General features: G+C 43.2%; 1 protein-coding gene across 2 annotated transcripts in view; it reads left to right on the top strand.

The window, feature by feature from the left end:
- Positions 1–22,652, top strand: part of MGMT (O-6-methylguanine-DNA methyltransferase) — a 296,550-nt gene extending 273,898 nt beyond the window's left edge. For both annotated transcript variants that reach the window (XR_011559179.1, XR_011559178.1), the window contains exons 7-8: positions 15,984–16,156; positions 22,560–22,652. The gene's annotated coding sequence lies outside the window, so the exon portion shown is untranslated. The remainder of the gene's footprint in view (positions 1–15,983; positions 16,157–22,559) is intronic.
- The last annotated feature ends 1,946 nt before the right edge of the window (positions 22,653–24,598 follow it).

The raw sequence follows: 24,598 nt of genomic DNA, 5'->3' as shown, positions 1-24,598 counted from the left end.
GATTATATGCAAGAATGAACAATAGATTTCTTGATAACTGTACTAATGTAGCTGTTCCAACTAATTCCATTGCTCTGGAATTGCATGTTATTTTCTGAACAGACTGTTATTTTCCTTGAGAGTACTACAAAATTGCTAAACTTCCAGATAAATTGTATAGGTATCTTTAAAGAAAATACAAGATTATTTCAAACATAACTGGTGGCAACAAATTAAGCCAAAACTAGCATACTACTATGCTACTACTGGTACATTTACATGTAAATCAATCTAACCCCATATAGTATTAATAAATCAATTTAGAGACCTAGTCTGGTTTAGCAGCTAAGGAACCTGCTTAAAAAGCAGGAGATCATGAGTTCCAGTCCCATCTTAGCCACAAAAGCCAGCTGGGTGACTTTGGACCAGTCACACACACACACTTGGCCCAACTCACTTCACAGAACTTGTTGCTTTGAGTTAATTGTAAAAAAATAAAATAAAGGCAAGATACAAAGAAGTAAAATTGTTAGGCATTTTAAGGAATGACAAGTATCTATGTTCTGATTTTAAAATGTTGCTAATCCAACAAAAAAAAATCATATTTATGTTTAATATGCTTGGCTACCATGCTAGAAGTATAAAATGATGGAGGATATTAACACATAATATGATCCCGTGCCATTTTGTTTAATATCCCTAAATTTGCTCATTTAGGGGGAAAATTATAAGGTTGAAACTTACGAATATAATTTTGAATTATATAGTCTAAATTTGAAATACAGTATATTAATAATGAAGAACAGTGTACTTATTACACATTACAATGAAAAACCCAGATTTACAACAATGTGTTAATGCATTGCTTATAAAGTGTCTCTTTATTGATATAAAATTATTTCAAACTAACAAATAAATTTACTCTTTATTGATTTATTTTATTTATTATTTATTAGACTTGTATGCCGCCCCTCTCCGTAGATTCGGGGCGGCTAACAACAATAATAAAACAGCATATGACAAATCTAATATTTAAAATAATTTAAAAACCCTTATTAAAAACCAGACATACACACAAACATACCATGCATAAATTGTATAGGTAGGCCTAGGGGGAAAGGAATATCTCAATTCCCCCATGCCTGATGACAGAGGTAGGTTTTAAGGTGCTTACGAAAGGCGAGGAGGGTGGGGGGCAATTCTGATCTCTGGGGGGAGCTGGTTCACAGAGAATTCTCTTCCCCTGGGTCCCACCAAATGACATTGTTTAGTCGATGGGACCCGGAGAAGGCCAACTCTGTGAGACCTAACTGGTTGTTGGAATTCGTGTGGCAGAAGGCAGTCCCGGAGATATTCTGGTCCGATGCCATGAAGGGATTTATAGGTCATAACCAACACTTACTTTGAATTATGACTGGAAACTGCTCCAAGGATTGGCAGTCGCGAAGGGGGGGGCCCGGCCTGCTCAGCCATACCCCCAGACCCTGCGACCAATGCGGTAATCGGTTTATACCGGACAGCTCTCAGGACGAAGCTCTGCTCTGGGCGATCGAAGGTGCCATGATTCAAAATTCCCACCCAAAACTGTGATCAGTGACACAGGGGAGGCTTGAAAACGCCGTGGCCCGAGAGGCTTTTGTTCTTCCGACCTTCACAATCCAGGAAGGCAAGGGGAAATTAACAGGCCTGAGCACAGAAAAGCTTAGTCAGAGAGCAGCCATTTTGGGGGCGTGCATCATTGCAACACCTGCCCACCATTTTGTCGGGCATGATTGACAGTGGTCTGCCCCAATCAGAGAACAGGATATCCTGTAGGTTACAGGAAGTGGTAATCCCTGACTAACGGTCGCCATTTTGTTGGGCCTCATTCTCGGAGGAACACAGCTATCGAACAGCTCATTATACTACCCTTGCCTCACTCTTCGATTAATGGCGGATTTACCCCATTCGGTGATGGCAGACCTACCCTCATAATCCTAAGCCAAGGAGAAAACATACTCCTCAAAGCCAAAATCTAAAACCTCCCAATTATCTGCTTCTTTGAAAGAGGCAGAAAAATGCATCAAAGCCTTAGAGGGACAACTTGAAGCAGCCCAGAGACAGACACCAGTGGAAAACATTACAACAGGTCAGAATCTGGGTCCCACGGCCACCTCTACCCCTCTCAGGCTCCCAGAGGGAATGGGATCAGCTACAGACAGAGACTGGTCCCTAGATAGATCAGTGGCCCCAGTCCCAGCAGCAGAGGCCTCATTTAGGCCTGAAGTAGATGTGCCATCCACCTCAGCGTGGCATTACCCCACCCAGCCAATGCCAACATACGACCCCCAACAGTACATTGTTTTCTGACATGGGACTTACCTCTGGTACTGCAGGCCCTCAAGAGACCCCCTTTTGAACCTCTATGCGAGGTGCCACCGTGCATACTATCCCTCAAGAGGGCTTTTCTGGTAGCCATAACGTTGGCAAAGAGAGTGTCAGAGCTGTCAGCGCTGTCAATCAGATCGGACTTGTGCATCTTTCACCCAGACAGAGTGGTTTTAAGATTAGACCCGACTTTTCTGCCAAAAATCAACACAGTATTTCATCGAGCACAGGAAATCACCTTACCGGACTTTTGCACCCATGGAATGCACCCATTGGAACTGAAATGGCACAAACTCGATGTCCGACATGCCCTTAAGATCTACATCAGACTACGAGTTCATTTCGAAAGACAGAATCCAATTTGTTTCCTATTTTCCACCATCCATGGGATCTAGAGTCTCGCTTAGAACCATTAGCCGCTGGATCAGTGCTTGTATCATTACAGCGTACAAGTCAGGATCTATATCTCCTACAAAGGGCATCATGGCCCATTGCACGAGGAGTGCAGCCACATCATCAGCATGGGTGAAGCAAACACCGATTGAAGACATTTGTTGCGCCGCTACCTGGGCTGCTCCCAATACTTTCATCAAGCATTACCGCCTGGATGCATATGCCTCAGCTGAGGCAGCATTCGGCCGCAGAGTGCTGCAGAGGGTGTGCCAAGATCCTGCACCCCTGGTCCAGCCTCTTCCCGCCCTAGTGGAGTAAGCTTCGGTATATCCCATGTTGGACTCTCCATAGCAGTGTATTGGAGAAGAACTGTTGAACTTACCTGAATGGTCTTCTCAATGTACTGCACTGCACTGAATGGTCTTCTCGATGCACTGGCCCAGGGCACAGTTCCATGCTTTAGTTATTTGAGCTTATTAATGTTCAATAAAAGTTCTTGGTTTAATTACACTATGAGTTTGTTTTTATTATAGACTGACCCATTAAGGGCAGCATGGGGGTGGGACCTGTTATTTATGCAAATGTTTAACTCAGTCCCTTCCAATAAGGCTGAAGTACTACCCATGTTGGCCTCTCCTTGCAGTGCATCGAGAAGACCGTTCAGGTAAGTTCAACGGTTCTTCTCAACAACCTTCCCCATAAAGGGAAGGTTGGAGACTGGACTATAGTTGTTGAGAATGGCTGGGTCCAGGGAAGGCTTCTTGAGGAGGGGGCTCTCAAGTGCCTCCTTGTAGGGATCCGGAAAGGACCCCCTCCCCAAAGAAGCTATTCCAAATTAAACTGTTTTTGTAGTATATTATAATATGGCTTTATTCCTTTTTTCTTTTTTTTTTTTGTTATACCTTTTCTCATATAATAAAACTATCTATCTAGTGGTATTTCAGACCAATAACTTGACAAATTGGTAATTATTTCTCTAAAACAAAGATTCCTAATTTGTGGCCTAAAAACCTTTCATGGTCCTTAAGGGAATGACAGATGAATAAAGTATTTTTAAAGAAGACCCAAATCTTGTAAACTTTAATATATCACAAAATATCAAACCAGAATACTGGCACTTTTTAAAAAATAGTTTGTCTAATTTTGTGTCCCGTTAAAAAAAAACCTTAATGATGTTATAGAAGTCCATATATGAAAAGAATTGGAAATTTTATTCTAACATTTTTTCTACATGAATAGAGTCTGTGAATTGAAAAAGTAGTCTGAAGAATTTAATTGCACAAACAAATTGTCTTTTATCTGAATTTCTGCCAGCAACTTTATGCCTTGCATTATAATAATAGGACTAAGAATAACAATATTAATATTAATATGATAGGTGTATGCATGGTGCCCTCAGTACAAATGTCAAGTTTAAACACAACTGGTGCATTTCAGAATCCCATGCAAATTATATAAATGTGGAGAAGCTAATTGGGGGTAGTTCTCAAGATTCTTGCAAATTGCCAAAGTGTCCCCTGACTCTGTGCTGTGTTAATAGTGGCCCTTCTAGAGTAGTATATTATTGAGACATTTCTTTTTGTCTGATGCAAATAGCAATTACCAAAATGCAAAGCTTCTACAGAATTAATTCCATAATTAATACAAAATACATAGACTTTCCCCCAAAATGAAGATGACCCATGATGATGTAGAAAATTCTACTTGTTCATTTAGTTTACTTGGGCAGAAGACAATAATGTTCAACTTTCTAAATATTCAAGGTGACATTGAAATTAAAATGCATTATTTGACAAAGTAACAAATTAGTGGAACAGAGTTGATACACTTTACTTGAACTTCAATAAGGCATTTGATAAAGTAGACCATAACCTACTACTAGATAAAGTAGAAAAAATGTGGGTTAGACAGCAACACCACCAGATGGATTCAAAATTAGCTGACCAACTGCACTCAATGTTTAGTGCTCATTAGAACTTCATCTGCATGAAGGGAAACATGGTCTATGCAATGGAATACCCAAAGGTTCTGTTTTAGGTCCAGTATTCTTCAACATCTTCATCAAAGACTTGGATGAGGGGATAGAGAGGGAACTCATCAAATTTGCAGATGACGCCAAACTGGCAGGAATAGCCAACTCTCCAGAAGATAGGCTCAAGATACAGAAGGATCTTGACAGACTTGAACATTGAGCGTTATCTAACAAAATGAAATTCAATTGTCAAAAATGTAATGTTCTACATTTAGGCAAGAAAAACAAAATGCACAGTTACAATATATGTAGGACCTTGCTCAACAGTAGTAACTTGGAGTCCTAACAGACAACCATTTAAATATGAGCCAGCAGTTTGCAGCAGCTGCCAAAAAAGCCAACACAGTTCTAGGCTGCATTAACAGAGGGATAGAACCAAGATCACGTGAAGTGTTAATACCACTTTATAAGGCCTTGGTAAGACCCCACTTGGAATACAGTGGAACCCCGACATAAGAGCTGCTCTACTTAAGAGCAACTCGAGATAAGAGCTGGGAGGGGAGAGATATTTTTGTTCTACTTACAAGCCCAAATTCGAGATACAAGCGCCAAGGAGCTGTCTCCTGAAGCCAAACGCTAACTTCCACGTTCGGCTTCAGGAGACAGCTGCGAAGCGGCGCGCGTGTTTTAAAAGGTTGCAGCCGGCCTGGGGGGCTCGGGGGGGTGCTTGCAGCTTTCTTTCTTGCTCTTTTTCTTTCTCTCTTTTACCTTCCCTTCCTCTATTTCTTCTTTTCTTTCTCCTTCCCACCTTCTTCCCTCCCTCCCTCCCTTCACTCATTCCTCTCTTACTCTCCCCTTTCATAAGTTTCCTTGCTTCCTTCCTCTGTTCCTGTCCCTTCCCCCTTTCTTTCTTTCTTGCTTGCTTGCTTTCTTTCTTGCTCTTTTTCTTTCTCTCTTTTACCTTCCCTTCCTCTATTTCTTCTTTTCTTTCTCCTTCCCACCTTCTTCCCTCCCTCCCTCCCTTCACTCATTCCTCTCTTACTCTCCCCTTTCATAAGTTTCCTTGCTTCCTTCCTCTGTTCCTGTCCCTTCCCTCTTTCCTTCCTTCCTTCCCACCCTCCGTCCATTCATTCACCCATTCCTCTCTTGATCGCTTAAAGCCGGTCCCTGGTGCAAAAAGGGTTGGGGACCTCTGTCCTACAGGATTGGGTGGCAGAGAAGTTGAACATATGTAAATTAAAAAGTTTAAGAAAGTTTACAAGTTAAGTGAAAGAAACTTCATTATTCATTTATATGTACATGTACATTTCTTCATTAAAAACATGTCTTTCTGCATAATTTAGACTAACTTTGTGAGTTTTTTGAGGGCTGGAACCAATTAAAATTATTTACATTAATTCCTATGGGGAAAAGTCGTTCGAGATAAGAGCTGCTCGACTTAAGAGACCAGGTCCGGAACGAATTAAACTCGTATCTCGAGGTACCACTGTACTGTATTCAGTTTTATTCACCACAATGTAAAAATGATTTCAAGATTCTAGAAAGAATGCAGAAAAGAAAAATAAAGATGATTAGGGGACTGGAGGCTAAAACATATGAAGAACGGTTGCAGAAGTGAGTATGTCTAGTTTAATGAAAATAAGGACTAGGGGAGACATGATAACAGTGTTCCAATATCTCAGCGGTTGCCACAAAGAAGAAGGAGTCAAGCTATATGCTGCCCTGAATCCATCAAGAGAGGGGCGGCTTATAAATTTGATAGAGAGAGAGAGCACCTAAGGGTAGGACAAGAAGCAATGGGTGGAAACTAATCAAGGACAGAAGCAACATAGAACTAAGGAGAAATTTCCTGACAGAACAATTAATCAGCTTGCCTCCAGAAGTCATGAATGCTCCAATACTGGAGGTTTTTAAGAAGATGTTGGATAACCATATATATGAAGTGAAGGGTTTCCTGCCTAAGCAGGAGATTGGACTAGAATAGTGATAGCAAATCTATAGCAAAAAGTGTGTGTGCGTGCTATCACACATGTGCGAGTGCCCACACCCATAATTCAATCCTTGGGGAGGGCACATGAGCCGTTCCCCTAGCTCATTTCCAGCATGCATGTGTGTGCTGGCCAGATGATTTTTGGCTCACATAGAGGTTCTTGGGAGAGTGTTTTTGGCTTCCAGATAGCCTCTGGGGAGATGGGGGAGGGTGTTTTTACCCTTCCCTGTCTCTAGGGAAGCCTTTGAAGCCTGGGGAGTGTGAAACACAAGCCTAATGGGCCCACCAAAAATTGGGAAACAGGCTGTTTCTGGCCTCCAGAGGGCCTCTGAGAGTGGGGGGAGATGTTTTCGCCCTCCCCAGATATTGAATTATGGGTATGGGCACTTGCGCATGCACAACAGCACACGCCCACGGTCTTTCGGCACCCAAGGAAAAAAAGGTTCACCATCACTGACCAAGAGCATGATATTGTTCAGCTAAAAATCCTATTCTCTCTGTTCCTGCCAACTCATTTCTTAATGAGTTCAGGCAGAAATGATTATTAATAAAAAGAGAAATAAATATTTGTAGTCAAAGTAGAAGAAAGGTTCAGTCCATATGTGTAGAATCGTAGCTGTCTTTGAGGCCATAGCAAAGCACCTGACCAAATTGACAAACGTTGATTCTAGAAGTGCAGAGTTGATTGTTTTACTCATTGCTGGGTTGCACCAGTCAATGGGGAAGGGAGACAAGGGTCTAGTAGAGAGGAGGGAGACAAGCATTTGCTGAGAAGAGGTCATGTCACATCCTCAGCCTGGTGCACTTGAGAGAGCTACTGTATAATAGCAGGGCACTTACCTCTAATCATAGGCTGTGAGCACTTGACATTTCCATTCGAATTACATAAGTACCACTCTGTTATCGTCCATAAATGCTTGCATAAAAGAAAAAACAAGCAGTGTCCCAGAAATGAAGATTGTCATTGTTGACTTTCGGGTAGGATTATCAGGTTAACATCACTTCAACTGCAGGGTTGTTTTTTTCCATGGGAAGTATTTCTGTTGAAGAGAAAACACTGTACAGTGATACCTCTACTTACAAACTTAATTCATTCTGTGACACAGGTTCTTAAGTAGAAAAGTTTGTAAGAAGAAGCAATTTTTCCCATAGGAACCAATGTAAAAGTAAATAATGCGTGCAATTGGGGAAATCACAAGGAGGGTTGGAGACCCTGTTTCCTCCCAGGAGATTCCTAGAGAGGCCCCATGGAGGCTTCTCCCCATATTTTTTGGCCCTGTTTCCTCCCAGGAAATTCCTAGAGTGGTCCCACAGAGGCTTCTCCCTGCCTTTTCCAGTTACAGTTTCGGAGGCTCAGGTTTGTAAGTTCAAAATGGTTCTTGAGAAGAGGCAAAAAAAATCTTGAACACCCTGTTCTTATCTAGAAAAGTTCATAAGTAGAGGCGTTCTTAGGTAGAGGTACCACTGTACTACTTATTTACGATCCAGGACTTGTCTTAAAAGTTCTCTCCTCATCAATTTGACATATGCATGAACTCATCAACTAGAAGGAAGATCTGCTTTCCATGAAATACTTGAAACTAAGGAATAGCACTTATTATTATTGTTGTTGTTGTTGTTGTTATTGTTATTATTATTATTGTTATGTCAATACAACACAGCAAACGAGATCACTATGCTAGATTTCGTATTTAATCACCAGTCGGGCACTTCCCAAGCACCTAGGACTGCGTTATGTAGCAGCGAATTATGTTTGCCAATCCCAGTAAAGCGGCCTTTTGCAATTGACAGATGGATTTCTTTTCCAATGGTTTTTCCAATGGTTTTCAAATGTCTGCTGAGATCCTTTGGCACTGTGCCCAATGTGCCAAATACCACTGGGATCACTTTCACTGGCTTATGCCAGAGTCGTTGCAGCTCGATTTTTAGATCTTCCTATTTCACTAATTTCTCTAGCTGCCTCTCCTCAATTCTGCCGTCCCCTAGGACAGCGTTTCCCAACCGGTGTGCCGCGGCACACTAGTGTGCCGCGAGACACAGCCAGGTGTGCCGCGACAGCGACAGCTGGGCAGGGAGCTGCCGGTGCCTCCGACCTCCCGGCTCCTGCCCGATGCCGCGGTTTCTGGCGCTCTCCTGCTGCGCCCAAAAGAAGGAAGGCAGGAAGAAAGAGAGCTTCATTCTTCCTGCCTTTTTCCCGCCTTCAATGGCGTCAGCGGCAAGTGTCCTTTGGGGCCCGGTGGGAGGGCACTGGCAGCGGAAACAGGCTGCCGGCTGCAGCGGCCCCGGGCACCGTTCCCTGTAGGCTGCGCACGCCAACGCACCCCAAAATGCCCCCCCACGCACCCTTTTCCAGGGGCGCACAGGGAGCCGCGGCCGCCCGCCCGCCTGCCCGATTTCCCTCCGCGCGGCTGGGTACGCGGATCCACCGCCCTCGCCAGCCCGATCTCCCTCCACCCGAGTGGGGAGGTGGATTCGCCGCCCCTGCCAGCCCAATTTCCCTCCAGTGGCTGGGGACGCGGATCCACCGCCCTCGCCAGCCCGATCTCCCTCCACCCGAGTGGGGAGGTGGATTCGCCGCCCCTGCCAGCCCAATTTCCCTCCAGTGGCTGGGGACGCGGATCCACCGCCCTCGCCAGCCCGATCTCCCTCCACCCGAGTGGGGAGGTGGATTCGCTGCCCCCGCCAGCCCGACCTCCCTCCACCCGAGTGGGGAGGTGGATTCGCCGCCCCCGCCAGCCCGATTTCCCTCCAGTGGCTGGGGACGCGGATCCACCGCCCTCGCCAGCCCGATCTCCCTCCACCCGAGTGGGGAGGTGGATTCGACGCCCCCGCCAGCCCGATTTCCCTCCAGTGGCTGATCTCCCTCCGTGTGGGGGGGGCGACGAACCGACGACCGGGGGCTGTCCGTCCGTGTTGGGTGGTGCAGGGCAGGCACAGGCAGCCCCAGGGGAGAACAAGGGAGGGAGAGAAAGGAAAGAGAGAGAAAGGGAGGGAGAGAAAATTGAATGAAGGAGGGAGAGAAAGAAAGAGTAAGAAGTAGAAAGGATAGAGAAAAAGGAAGAGAAAGGGAGGGGGAGAAAGGAAAGAGGGAGGAAGGGGGGAGAGAAAGAAGATATGAAGGAGGGAGAAAAAGAAAGAGAGATAGAAAGGAAAGAGGGAGAGAAAGGAATGAGAGAGAAAGGGAGGGGGAGAAAGGGAATGAAAGAGGCAGAAGGGGTGAGAGATAGAAAGGATAGACAGAAAGGGAGAGAAAGGAAAGAGAGAAAGGGAGGGAGAGGAAGGAAAGAGAGATGAGAGAGGAAGGAGGAGACAGAAAGAGAAGAAGGAAGGAAGAGAGAAAGAAAGAGGGATGGAAAGAGAAAGGAAGGAAGAGAGAGAAAGAGGGAGAGAGAAATAGAGCGAAAGGGAGGAAGAGATATTTTTTTTATCCAAAGTTTTTTTAGCGCCCCCCCCCCAATGTTCCCCAGGATTTTGAAAATATGAAAAATGTGCCGCGGCTCCAAAAAGGTTGGGAAACACTGCCCTAGGATTGCGATGTCGATGATCCATACTTTCTTTTTCTCCACAATCAGGATGTCTGGTGTGTTATGCTTCAGAATTCGGTCAGTCTGAAGTCGGAAGTCCCACAGTAGTTTTGCTTGCTCATTTTCAACCACTTTTTCGGGCTTATGATCCCACCAGTCCATTTGCCACTGGTAAATGGTAGTTCCGGCATAAGTTCCAGTGGATCATCTGTGCCACAGCATCATGTCTATGCTTGTAGTCAGTCTGTGCAATCTTTTTGCAGCAGCTGAGTATGTGATCGATTGTTTCATCTGTTTCTTTACAGAGTCTGCACTTTGGATCGTCTGTTGATTTTTCAATCCTGGCTTTGACAGCATTTGTTCTAATGGCCTGTTCTTGTGCCGCCAGTATTAGTCCTTCTGTCTCCTTTTTGAGTGTTTCACTTCTAAGCCATGACCAGGTCTTTTCTTTATCCACTTAGACTTCAATCTTCTCCAAGAACTGGCCATGCAATGCTTTGTTCCGCCAACTGTCCCTACGACATTGAGTTACAGTTTTTCTGTACTGGTCCTTAGTTTGCTTCACCTTGAGAAGCTTCCTATTGTTGACCTCCATCAATGCTGACTGTTTGCTCTCCTTCACATAGTCAGCTAATGCATGCTTCTCTTCTTCCACTGTCTGCTTCACTTGCAAAAGTCCTCTGCCGCCTATTTTCCTTGGTAAATACAGCCTGTCAACGTCACTGTGGGGGTGTAGTGCATGATGGATCATCATTAATTTTCTGGTTTTCCTGTCCAGGTTGTCCAGCTCTGCTTGAGTCCAGTTCACTATGCCAGCTGTGTATCTAATGACAGGTATGGCCCACATATTTATAGCCTTGATAGTGTTGCCACCATTCAGTTTGCTCTTCAAAATTTTTCTGGTTCTCTGGATGTACTCTTTGCTGATCACAGTTTTCACATGGCCATGCTTGATATTATCCAGTTGCAAGATGCCCAAATATCTGTAGGCTTCTGGCTGGTGGCACCTGATGGTTTGACCATTTGGTATTTCAATGCCCTCACTTTCAGTGCCACTGTGGCACATTTATCCAGGCCAAACTCCATGCTGATGTCATTGCTGAAGATTCGCACAGTGTTCGTTAGTGACTGCATCTCAGTTTCTGATTTTCCATACAACTTCAGGTCTTCCATATACAGCAGGTGTGAAATTTTCTGTGAATTCCTAGCAGTTTGGTAGCCTAGGTTTGTTTTCTGTAGGATGAGTGACAGCGGGATTATAGCGATGATGAATAGCAATGGAGACAAAGAGTCCCCCTGGAAGATGCCCCTTCTGATGTTGATCAGTCCATAGCTTTCATTCCCAACAAAAAGCTCAGTCTTCCAATATTTCATCACCTTTTCTATGAATTTCCTGATGTTTTCATTGACTCCAATGACTTCCAGGCATTTTATGGTCCAGCTGTGTGGCAATGAGTCAAAGGCTTTCTTGTAGTCAATCCAGGTCATGTATAGGTTTGTTTTCCTGTTCTTATAGTTATCTGAAATCAGTTTATCAATTAGGAGCTGATCTTTCATACCTCTACTTCGTCTTTTATTGAGCTTTTGCTCCACTGGCATAATGTCATTTTCTTCTAGGTAGTCCTGAATTCTGTCAGCTAGGATACCTGTCAGCAATTTGAGCATGGTCGGCAAATATGTTATTGGCCCGTAGTTTCCTGGTATGGCTCCTTTTGCTTCGTCTTACTGTATTAAATGTGTTCTGCCAGTTGTAAGCCATTCACTAATATTTCCTGTCTGCACTATTTTGTTGAACAATTCTGCCATTTTTGCATGCAGGCTGGTCAGGTATTTCAGCCAAAAAACATGCACCTGATCAGTGCCAGGGGATGTCCAGTTCTTTACCCTCTTCACTCTTTCTGCAATCATTTCAGGTGTTATCTCCAGCTGCTGCATATTGCTCCCTGAGAATTCCTTCTCAAACTCCTTTATCCACCCAGCAGTCCTGTTATAGTCCTTTTCGACCTCCCAGAGATCTTTCCAGAACTTTGTTGTTATTTTCACCTCTGGCTTTTCAATTTTCTTATCTGTTTGCTGATGCAGGCTTTGGTAGAACTGCCTCTGGTTGGATTGAAACGTTTGATTCTGCCTGTACTGGGTGATCCTAGCTTCATATCGCTCAATTTTTCTGGCTGTTGCTGTTATCTGCTGCTTTACAATTTCCAGAGCTTCCTCAATCTTTCTTGTACTAAGCCAGTACTTTTTTGTCAAATAGTCTTTGATCTTCTGATTGTTCAGTTTCTGCTCCTTAATGTTCTTCAATTTACTTACATCTGATCTCAAGCTTTTGATTTTCAGTTCTAGTCGGATTTTCCATTTTGGTTTTCCAGTTGGTTTTCCGATTGGTTTCTGTTGCATTAACCCTAGTTCTTCAGTTACTATCACAGCTGTACTGTAGGCAAGCTCATTCAATTCTTCAATTGAAGTTACATTGACAGATGCAAGTGCAGAGTTAATATCTTCCATCAGTGGGACAAGTCGTTTCTTGCTTATGTTTTTTAAGGTGGGCAGTCTCTTTCGCTCTGCATTGGACCCTGCATGAGCAAGTATTTGGTCCTTCAGTTCTTGCTGCCTTTGAGTCATAGTGCCAAGTGTCTCATCTGCAGCTTCTTGCTGTCTTTCCAAGTTTTCATCAGGTTCCAGTTGTGCAGTGACTCCAGATCTTATTGGAACTTCTACTGGTGCCAGATCAGATTTTGGTGTTTCTATTTTGCAAATTTTCTGTATTTCTTCTAATTCGACTTCACTGAACATTAGGTTCCTGGTTACGAGTCGTCGCTGATTGGCCAGTCGAAGTTCCGTTATTTTTGAGTCTGCATATTCTTGTTTCCATAATTGGTACATCCATCTTTGATATCCATGTTTTTCAGGTTCCGAGTTATAATAACACTTCATGATTGTGCGATTCTCTGACATTGAGAATTTCTGCCGCTTTTTCATTTGTAAGCTTTGTTTGTTTTGTTCCTGTAGCTCATTTGTTGATGGCTACCCAGGTTCGACCGCAGCCACCACTGTCCTTTTTATCCTGAGCGACGACCGAGCCAGTATGGACTTCTTTTTGTTTTGTCTCTCCATTAGTTTAAATGGGTTAGGTACGTTTAGTCTGGCTCCTCTGCTTTGACCACTCCGGCAAGGTTAGACCTACCAGTAGTTTACACTACCACCGGCACAGCTCTCAACTTCATTGAAGCACACAAGCCCCACTACCACAACAAGGCGTACCTATCAATAATAATAATAATAATTATTATTATTATTATTATTATTATTATTATTAATTATATTATTATTATTATTATTATTATTATTATTATTATTATTATTATTTTGAATACCTGGGCAAAAAAAAGAAGACTTCCACAGTTGATAGCTGATCCCACAGTAATCTTCACTGCTGATTGCTCTTGAAATACTTTTAAATCTATGAATTGGTATGCTCCATGCACACTCTTTTCATAAACATTGCATTCCGATAAGATATCTATAGTGACTTACTTTTTATGGGGAGTAACAGTAGTGATCATGGGGAAGAAGGGTATCAAGTGTGAGTGATGAAATCAGAGTTGTATCATTACAGCACAAGTTGCATCCCCTTTGTATGGGCATGCTCTTTTCTCATTTTGCACACCTGTGGAAGGACCAGATTTGCAATCTGAGAATTCTCTTTGACTTACAATTAGATCAGTAGTTGGAGGCAGTGAAGATTTACTACCACACTGTGGGCATGGCTTATGCAGGACGCCCTGCATTTTCTTTCAACATCTTTCAGTGCAAATTGGGTGCTCTGGGGTGGAGCTCCATTTTCACTACCCCACTGCGTCCCGTCCCCCCCGTCCGGGCAGTAGCCCACCTCTGGTTGGAGGCCTTGACCAATTTGACCAATCCAGCTGATGTGGCAGGTGTCACCTCTATTGAAATAGAAGATTCTGACAACAATAACTCATGCCCACATCAATTTCTGATCAAAGGTCATGTGGTCTACTCTATTTGGGACTGCTTTGGAAGATAACCTGAAATCTTCAATTGGTATCAAATGCAGCAGTTTATATACTGACAGATAAAGGATAATTCAGCAGTGGTACACCTGCTGAATTTAGACCCCATATGAGTTCCCATCTATTTCTGAATTCAGTTCAACATGTTGGTTTTGATCTGCAAAGTCATTAAGGGCTTGAGTGAAAGGTACAGTACCTTAAAGTCGAGTTCTTGCAATATCAATTTAGAAAAGGGATTCTGTCCCCTGGTGAAGTTAGAGAAATAAGAACCAGAAATTAGTTTTCCATTATGGCTATCATTTTTGGAAGAAAAGTAGAGAGAGATGTTCTCTGATATGGGGTCCAGCACGAATTCAAAAGCTTTGCAGACTTAAACCAGTAAACCTGGTAACCAACCCAGGTTGGATCTTGCAAAGAATTTGTCACTGCTCACAATCAATACAGACTGGTCATCTCATACTCAGACATTTTAAGAAAATATAAAATCCTTTAAAATGTTCAAAGTTTTATAAGCTTAGAGACTCTCTTATTGAAAGACAGGAAGATAGGCACTAATATAGTTTAGATACCATAGTAACAATGACTCAATTTTTGAATCTATTAATCATCTATTAATTTTTGAATCTATTAATCATCTATTAATCATCACTTGAAGCATAAATTCATTTCTTGATTTTTTTAAAATAATAGCGTTCAGGAATGTCTTAGTAAACTCAAACTTGTGTAAAATTGTCTTATTTTTCACTTTGAGATTTATTGGGATTATTATGTGTAATAAACAATGGACTGAAGAAGCCTAAGACATCTAAACTTTTACTAAAAGGAGGAGTAGACTTTTAGAAGGTCAATTACAATACGCAACACTAGCAGGTTTTCTATATTTGAGTTATTTGTCACTTGTGTTGATGACTTCACTCACATATTGGCAGCACAATTTAATCTTCAAGGCTTGCGATTTTTTTTAGGGTACTCTAAGAAGACCAAAATTGCAGGACTCATGAATGAAACATGTGTAGATACCACAATTGCACAAGAGAGAGAGGATGAAAATACCTACAGTGTGTTCAAATGCATACACGTTCCCTTTTCAAATGTCATATAACTTCAAACAATAGGAAACTTTTTAATGGGCACTTTCAGATTCAGAGAAAGAGATGTTAACATGAGATAATCCAACAGAGCATTTAAACAAAACCACTTCATCAAAGATCAGGAATATAAATGAAGATTCACTCCCTTGAAAATACTCCCTTTAAAATGTTTCAGTTCTATTTGTTACAAAGATTGAACTTTTCCCACATTTTTCCAGTTATCTGCTGAGAGCTTCCTGTTTGACATATAGGCAATTTTATATACTTTATGTGGTTAACAACAGGTTGAGTGAGAAAAATGTGTTGTATTTATATTTAGAACTCTTAGTGCTACCAAGATTTGTGTTTTCTATTATGTGAGTCTGGTGAGCGGCTCGGGGTTAAGAGGATTGTGTGTATGTGCTAACTTTGCTCCATAGGCCAGACACTGGGAACTAGAATGGCAAACCAATCATATTTTCAGTGTATTGAGGTTAGCATTGTAATAGCTTCCATGTGTCCATGGAACCATTACTGAAATATACATAGAGAATTCCATTAGTTCGGTATTAAATGCAAGGTTACTAGAGAAGATCTGAGAAAATGAACACAAGACAATGCAGTTAAAAGGTCTCTCTTCTAATTTTATTCCAGGAATTATTCAAACTGCTTGCTTTAAACCATGAAGCTTTCAACCACATGGGAATAGAGTACCTGAAAGATTGTTTCCTATGTGAATCTACCCCTATACAGCTTTTCCTGACTTGATTCCCTGTGTTGAAGAAAAATGGGAGGGGGGATGTCCTGCCACATCTTGAAGACAACAGGTGAGAAAAAATCATTTTAAGATCTTTTCTAAACCTGTTCTTCAATCTCTGCAGAGATAAAAGGTTGACAGTTGAAGGTAGTGTGATTGACACAATAGCATTGCATTTACAAAAGCTCTCTATTGAAAGCTACTTTCTTGTTCTTCAGGAAATATGTTATCATCATTTTAAGGGTTAGGTTTATTTTTAAAAATTGCTAGTTTTTGAAACCATCATTCCAATTTTTGTGGTAAATCATTTATATTGTTCCAAATAAACTTTTCCCGCTACTCAGGAGAATACACAGTGGCTAATAGATTGGAAGAAGTCAATATACATAGCAATAGCAAAGAAGTCAATTAACAGTGAGAAAATTGTCACACAATATCCTTAATTCTATGTGATAGCATAATAAAACTTAGGAGCGTGTAATGCAGATCAGAGCCGTATGATAAAAAGAGATGCCACACATTCAGGCTTGTTTTATAAAAACCTGAAAAAGTATATTAGTACTGATGAATCAGAATACTAAATATATACTTGAAGGAAATAAACTTGTAGATGAACCTCACTCTGTCAAAGATTTTGGAGAACTCATATCCAATGACCTAAGTCCTAGAGCCCACTGTAACAACAATGCCAAAAAAGTATTAAGAGTTGTCAGTCTAATCTTATGTAGCTTCTTCTCTGGTAACATTGAACTGCTAACCAGAGCTTTCAAAACATTTGTCAGACCAATTCTAGAATACAGCTCACCTGTATGGAACCCACCTGTATGCACATCAGACATCAATACAACCGAGAGTGTCCAGAAATATTTCACAAGAAGAGTCCTTCACTCTTCCTCCCGCAAAAAAATACCTAACTCCACCAGACTTGAAATACTGAAATTAGACAATTTACAACTACGTCGCCTCCAAACTGATCTAACCATAGTTCACAAAGTCATATACCAAAATGTCCTTCCTGTTAATGACTACTTCACCTTCAACCACAACATCACACAAGCATGTAATAGATTTAAACTAAATTTTAACCGCTGCAAACTAGACTGCAGAAAATATGACTTCAGCAATAGAATGATCAACGCCTGGAATTCACTACCTAGCTCTTTTGTTTCTTCCCCCAACCCCAAAATATTCAACCTTAGATTGTCTACAATCTTAGATTGACCTCTCCTCTACAGTTGATCTCTCCCCATACAGTTGATCTCTGTAAGGGGAGTGCACAAGCGCACAATTATCCTATACTTGATTGACAAATAAATAAAAAGATAATTGAAAATGTGTAAGAAAATCCACAAGAAGTAATTATGTGCTTTCTTGGTTATAGAAGTCCCTCTGACTGTGCTAATAATGTTAAATTGTAGAATATCCTTAGGAATATGGAAATCCCAGATTAGCGTTAGTTAGATAGTTTGCAAAAAAAAAACATTGCTAAAACATCCTGACCCCAAACAAACCTTCCTCATCCAAGCAGATGCCAGTGGGATAAGTGTGACTCCATAGAAATAGTCAAGATGTTCAATACTCACATCAATCCTCACCATTTTTCTTTTGGTTAGGAAGTTTGGAGCAAAATCTGATGGAAGATTAGACTATAATCTGGAGAACTGTATTTACATGCCCTAGCTTAACTAAACCTGTAACAAAACTTTTCTTCCAGTGCTTGATATTGATTGAGCATTGTTCAAAAGCAAACTACAGTATTTGGTTTGGTTATCGCTTAACATTTTGTGCCAAGCTACTCAACTGTAATTAATACACAAGGCTTGAATCAGGGCATAATTTACTAAGGCCAAGCAATGACAATGTTAGATTCAAATGGATGTTCAGGATATGCTCCTAAATAGTCCCAATTAGGGATTACTTCAGTAAAACTTAAAGAACTGGACAATAAACCTTGTACATTTGATTAATACTGTATGTTCATATAAAGGGTTTACTAATATTACCTAACCATTTAGGCCTATTTATTTTCAGCAGACTAGAACATGAGTATAGGAACACATTGTTTGTTTGTTTGTTACTTTGATTGTTCGGTTTTTATGCCGCCCTTCTCCTTAGACTTAGGGCAGCTTACAATATGTTAGCAATAGCACTTTTTAACAGAGCCAGCATATTGCCCCCACAATCCAGGTCCTCATTTTACCCACCTCGGAAGGATGGAAGGCTGAGTTAACCTTGAGCCAGTGATGAGATTTGAACCGCTGACCTGCAGATCTAGCAGTCAGCTTTAATGGCCTGCAGTACTGCACTCTACCCACTGCACTACCTCGGCGCTGAATGATGGCCAGATTACAGCAAAGAGGTACAAAAATCTCTAATTTTGTGTTGCCATCTAATAATCATCTGTCCCCATGCATGTGCACAGGCTTCACTGAAGCCTGGGACAGTGGAAAAACAGCTCAATGGGCAAATCGGAAATTCAGAAAACGCACTTCCAGTTTGCTTGTTGTGCTGGCTTTTGTACTCCAGGGTTCAGAGAAACCTCCTGAAGTTCTGGAGTGTGAAAAACAGCACAATGGGCAAAACTGAAGCAAATTTTTGTACTTCCATTGGGTGGTTTTTTGCACTCCAGGATTTCAAGGAAGCTTCCCTGAAGCATCTGGCGTATGAAAAGGCCTTCCCCAAAGCCGAAAATCAGCTGGCCAGTGTATGCATGTGCACTGGAGCTGATATAGGACAAAGTCTCGCATGCCTTCTGATATGGCTCCGTGTGCCATAGGTTCACAATCACAGCTCTATAGGAAAGTACTGAGTTACATGACTCAGTTTATGAAACGTATACCCTGAAAAGTGGTAATAGCACATTTTTTGCTTACAATTTTACTTTTACTTTTACAATTCCATGTTCTCCATTAACTTTGCTTGTTGCATGTTAGCTGGAAAGCAGGAAAATAACAGTCATGTAATTGCAGAATTCAGCAATAGTTGTAAATGTGTGCAAGTAGTTATGGCAATCTGCACGATCTGAAGTTTCCGAACACTTTTCAAAGGTAGCCCCATGTAGAGAGCATTACAGTAGTCGAACCTCGAGGTGATGAGGGCATGAGTGACTGTGAGCAGTGAGTCCTGGTCCAGATAGGGCCGCAACTGGTGCACCAGGCGAACCTGGGCAAACGCCCCCCTCGCCACAGCTGAAAGATGGTTCTCTAATGTGAGCTGTGGATCGAGGAGGACGTCCAAGTTGTGGACCCTCTCCGAGGGGGTCAATAATTCCCCCCCCAGGGTGATGGACGGACAGATGGAATTGTCCTTGGGAGGCAGAACCCACAGCCACTCCGTCTTATCAGGGTTGAGTTTGAGTCTGTTGACACCCATCCAGGCCCCAACAGCCTCCAGACACCGGCACATCACTTCCACTGCTTCGTTGATTGGACATGGGGTGGAGATGTAAAGCTGGGTATCATCAGCGTACTGATGATACCTCACCCCATGCCCTTGGATGATCTCACCCAGCGGTTTCATTTAGATATTGAATAGCAGGGGGGAGAGGACCGACCCCTGAGGCACCCCACAAGGGAGAGACCTCGGGGTCAACCTCTGGCCCCCCACTAACACCGACTGCGACCGACCGGAGAAGTAGGAGGAGAACCACTGAAGAACAGTGCCGCCCACCCCCAACCCTTCCAGCCGGTGCAGAAGGATACCATGGTCGATGGTATCGAAAGCCGCTGAGAGGTCAAGAAGCACCAGGACAGAGGATAAACCTCTGTCCTGGGCCCACCAGCGATCATCCATCAACGCGACCAAAGCAGTTTCCGTGCTGTAACCGGGCCTGAAACCCAACTGTTGGGGACCTAGATAATCAGCTTCTTCCAAGGACCGCTGGAGCTGGAGTGTCATCACCTTCTCAACAACCTTCCCCATAAAGGGAAGGTTGGAAACTGGACGATAGTTATTAAGTACGGCTGGGTCCAGGGAAGGCTTCTTGAGGAGGGGGCGCACAAGCGCCTCTTTATAGGGTGTTGGGAAGGATCCCCTCCCCAAGGAAGCGTTGACAACCTCCTGGACCCAGCTCCGTGTCACCTCCCTGCTGCCCGAAACCAGCCAGGAGGGACACGGATCCAGTAAACAGGTGGCGGAACTCACAGCTCCAATGGCCTTGTCCACTTCATCAGGTGTCGCCAGATCAAACTCTTCCCAAACAGGTGGACAAGTACGGGCCCCAGTCACCTCGACTGACTCGTTGTCAGTCGACTCTGTTTTCCAATTGGAGTCGAGGTCGGCCCGGATCCAATCTATTTTATCAGCGAAAAATGTGTTAAAATCCTCAGCACAACTCTGTAAGGGCTCCCCAACTCCCCCCTGGTTAAGAAGGGAGCGGGTCACCCTAAACAGAGCGGCCGGGCGGGATTCCGCTGATGCAATCAAGGCGGCCTGATACGCGCATCTTGCCGCCTTGAGCGCCACTTTGTAAGTCTTAATAAAAGCTCTTACAAGTGTTCGATCGGATTCAGACTTACTCTTCCTCCATCGCTTCTCTAGACGTCTCTTCTGGTGTTTCAACTCCCGGAGCTCCTCGTTGAACCATGGAACTCTACGGGGTCTAGCGCCACGGAGAGGTCGCAAAGGCGCAATCCGGTCAAGAGCCTCCGCTGCAGCCTTGTTCCAGGCCTCCGCAAGAGACTCCGCCGAACTGTGGACGAGTGCATCTGGAATAACCCCAAGCACCGTCTGAAAGCCCTCTGGGTTCATCAGGCATCTGGGGCAGAACATCTTAATTGGTTCCGCCTCCCTGCGGGGAAGGATTGGAGCCAGGAAGTCAAGCCGTAGTAGAAAATGGTCTGACCATGACAAAGGCAATGCTTCTAAGCCCCTTAGTCTCAGACCATTACTCAATTGCTCGGGTGCGTGTCCTCCCTCGTGAGTCGGACCCTGTACTACTTGAGTCAGGTCCATGACTGTCATGGTGGCCATGAACTCCTGCGCCAGTCCAGAGGCTTCGCCGAGTGACGGCAGGTTGAAGTCCCCCAAGACAATAAGTCCGGGGAACTCCACCGCCAACCCAGCTACCTCCTCGAGTAGCACAGGCAGGGCTTTTGACACGCAGCTGGGAGGCAGGTACGTGAGAAACAAGCCCACCTGAACCCCTAAGTCCAACTTCATCAAGAGAGACTCGCAACCCGCAATCTCTGGAGCAATGAGTCCACGTAGGCAAAGGCTCTCCCTGGCTATAATAACCACTCCTCACCCCCTTCCCTGGGGTCGAGGTTGATGCCATATCTGAAACCCAGCTGGGCAAATTTCAGAGAGAGGAACTCCTCCCTCTGGGCCCAGCCATGTTTCAGTAATACATGCCAGGTCGGCCTCCTCATCCAGGATTAAATCCCGGATGAGGAGAGCTTTATTTACCACCGACCTGGCATTGAGCAGCAGCAACCTGAGCCCAGGGCCAGAATTACACTCATCACCAGTGCCCAAGATTGAGCTCACGGAGCCAGAACAAGGGATTGTTATTAAGCAACGATCCCTCGTTCCCCTGGAACGGCTAACTCCGTGGCTCCCGCCATATCTGCCTCTCCCCAGCAACACCGGAATATTCCGACCCTCTGTCACCCCAGAGATCGGTGCCCCTTCTCCTCCTGCCCCTCCAGCGTCAGGTGGGTTGCAAAACTGGAAGAGGTGTAACTTCAAATGGTCATTAAATGAGGCAGTCAGAAAGTGAGGACTACCTTTAGATAGAAATTGGAGAGCTGAGGTATTGGGTGAAAAGAATAGATTGAAACTAGGGTTGCTCTTGTTTCCAAAAAATATTTAGAAAAAGTATACCGTAATATGCACTAATAATTTGCTATTTAAATTTTTAAAAAACTCAGGGTTTTTTTTTCAGATTGGCAGAAGCTCTTCTTCTCCTGAATATTTTCAAAGCACGCCTAATCTTAATAGAAACTTGACTGATTAATAACAGATTAACAGAGTTGGAAGGGATCTTGCAGGTCATCTAGTCCCACCCTCTGCCCAAGCAAGAGATCCTACATCTGCCTCCACTTCGGATCGAACTCATAACCCCCTGATTGTGAGGCAAGAGCTCCACCCCTAGGCCGCAACAAAGACTGGGTCAGACAAGATAGAGACAGGCTACGGGCACTGCTGTAATGCATTCCCTCACTCCAGTTTCCAAAGCCTTTAATTACTTGGCGAATATAATTTAAACATAAACTAAAAATACTACACAAAAGGAGAAAAAATATATCTCACCTTTATCGTAAAAAATACCATATGCTCTGCAGAAAGGCCTGTTCCGTGCAAATTGTGACATCGGCATTCCTATGGTAACATGACAAAAAATGCCATTTTCTGTCATTTCTTTCAATGTTCTGTTTTAATAGAGTTGTATGGGCAAGTTAACAATATCATAGATATTAATCTGTTCCTGATTGGAAATAAGGCATCATATATGCATTTACTTCTCTTTGCAGATTCCTGCTACGTTGAAGGCCCTGAATATTTCCAAAGGTCGATCTGAAAAATAGCCAGTTGCTTTCAAACCACCTACAAATGCTTAACTGAAAAGAGGATGATAATATTTAAATGAGATTATATTTACCATGATCATTCTTTGATTGCGGCTGTTTTGTTCCATTGCTGCAATCGTTTTTTTTTTCCACAGTGAGATTTAGTTGTGGAATTCAAAGCATACTCTTAGCATTTACAAAATAAATGAACGCAGAGGCCTGTAATTTAGTGCTCCAAAGTTAATACAGAGAACCTCTGATCTTTTAACTGTCACATGACTATTGATTTTCAATACTGCAAAGCTCTGTGCCACCCTAAGCGTGTAGATCTGCAGATTTGGAAGAGTTTTTCCCCTTATCAGCTCAGTCCCTGAGTACTTGTGCATTAAGGCTACAAATATCCATGGTTAACGGCGTGTCACATGGCAGCTAAGCAGACGTGCCAATTTTCTAATGAAGTTGGGCTGTTGGCAAACACACCAGTCATCATATATTGAAAGAGGTCCTTCTTTTGTGTATTCCAGCACACTTGAATGCTTCTAAAGATACCAGTTACATAATTGTCTAAGGGCCAAGCGAAGAGTGAAAATGCATCCAACCAGCGCCGGCACAAAAGGAGAAGGAAAATGCTGGAATTAAAAGCAAGTCTGTAAAGCTTAATAGGCCACGTATTTATTTGCTGCTTGTGCTGGATATATTTGGCATTGCAAACGCAGGAGCAAAAGAATGAAAGAACTTGCATTGTTTAAGGCACCAGCTACTCAAAGTGGGATCATTGCTTGATACTTACAGCCGTGTCCTTTACTCCCACTTAAGAGTAGTTTAACCACTTGGATTTTTTAGTTTTAGGTGGGGTTTTTTTCAAGAAAAGCTTCATACAGTGTAAGATCATTGCAGCAATCTCTTCTGATGGCATTTTTTAAAACAATGGCTTCTTTTACTCAGCCTTTACTAGATTAGCAATGCAGCTGATTTCAGAGACTCCCAGAGTTATCACTGGGATTCCTAAACCATGAAGAAAGACAGATGACATGGTATACGGAAGTGAAATCCAGTCAGATACAGGCCTGCCAGGCCCAAAGAACTGAGATTTAAATGTACAAAATGTGCCATGTGCCTCTTGAAGTTATATCAGCTCTCTACATGGGGCTACCTCTGAAAAGCGTTTGGAAACTTCAGATCGTGCAGAATGCAGCTGCGAGAGCAATCATGGGCTTCCCTAGGTATGCCCATGTTACACCAACACTCTGCAGTCTGCATTGGTTGCCGATGAGTTTCCGGTCACAATTCAAAGTGTTGTTTATGACCTATAAAGCCCTTCATGGCATCGGGCCAGAATACCTCCGGGACCATCTTCTGCCACACGAATCCCAGCGACGGGTTAGGTCCCACAGAGTCGGCCTTCTCTGGGTCCTGTCGACTAAACAATGTCGTCTGGTGGGATCCAGGGGAAGAGCCTTCTCTGTGGTGGCCCCGGCCCTTTGGAACCAGCTCCCCCCAGAGATTAGAATTGCCCCACCCTCCTTGCCTTTCGCAAGCTCCTTAAAACCCACTCTGTCATCAGGCATGGGGGAATTGAGATATTCCTTTCCCCCCAGGCCTATACAAGTTATGCATGGTATGTTTGTGTGTATGTTTTGTTTTTTAATAAGGGGTTTTATTGTTGCTGTGAGCCGCCCCGAGTCTGCAGAGAGGGGCGGCATACAAATCTAATCAATAATAATAATAATAATAATAATAATAATAATAATAATAATAATAATAATCTTTTCAGAATTACCAGTGTGGTTAGAGAGTTGTTCAGGCTTGGAATGCGTGAAAAAGGAGTGGAAAATATTAACTCTTTCTCTTCCACTTGGATCTCGATGGAACCTGAAATATGGTGGCATCATTTGTAAGAGAGTTTTCCTCCTGGTGCAGTTGATTTCAACAAGGGCACCATTTTTCATCTATTCCTCAGCAATGGGGAGAAAAGCTGAACCCCCCCCCCCACTCTCTGAAAT

This window comes from Erythrolamprus reginae, chromosome 5 (assembly GCF_031021105.1).
Source record: "Erythrolamprus reginae isolate rEryReg1 chromosome 5, rEryReg1.hap1, whole genome shotgun sequence".
Lineage (NCBI taxonomy): Eukaryota > Metazoa > Chordata > Lepidosauria > Squamata > Dipsadidae > Erythrolamprus > Erythrolamprus reginae.
This window is presented reverse-complemented; position numbering and strand designations above follow the sequence as displayed.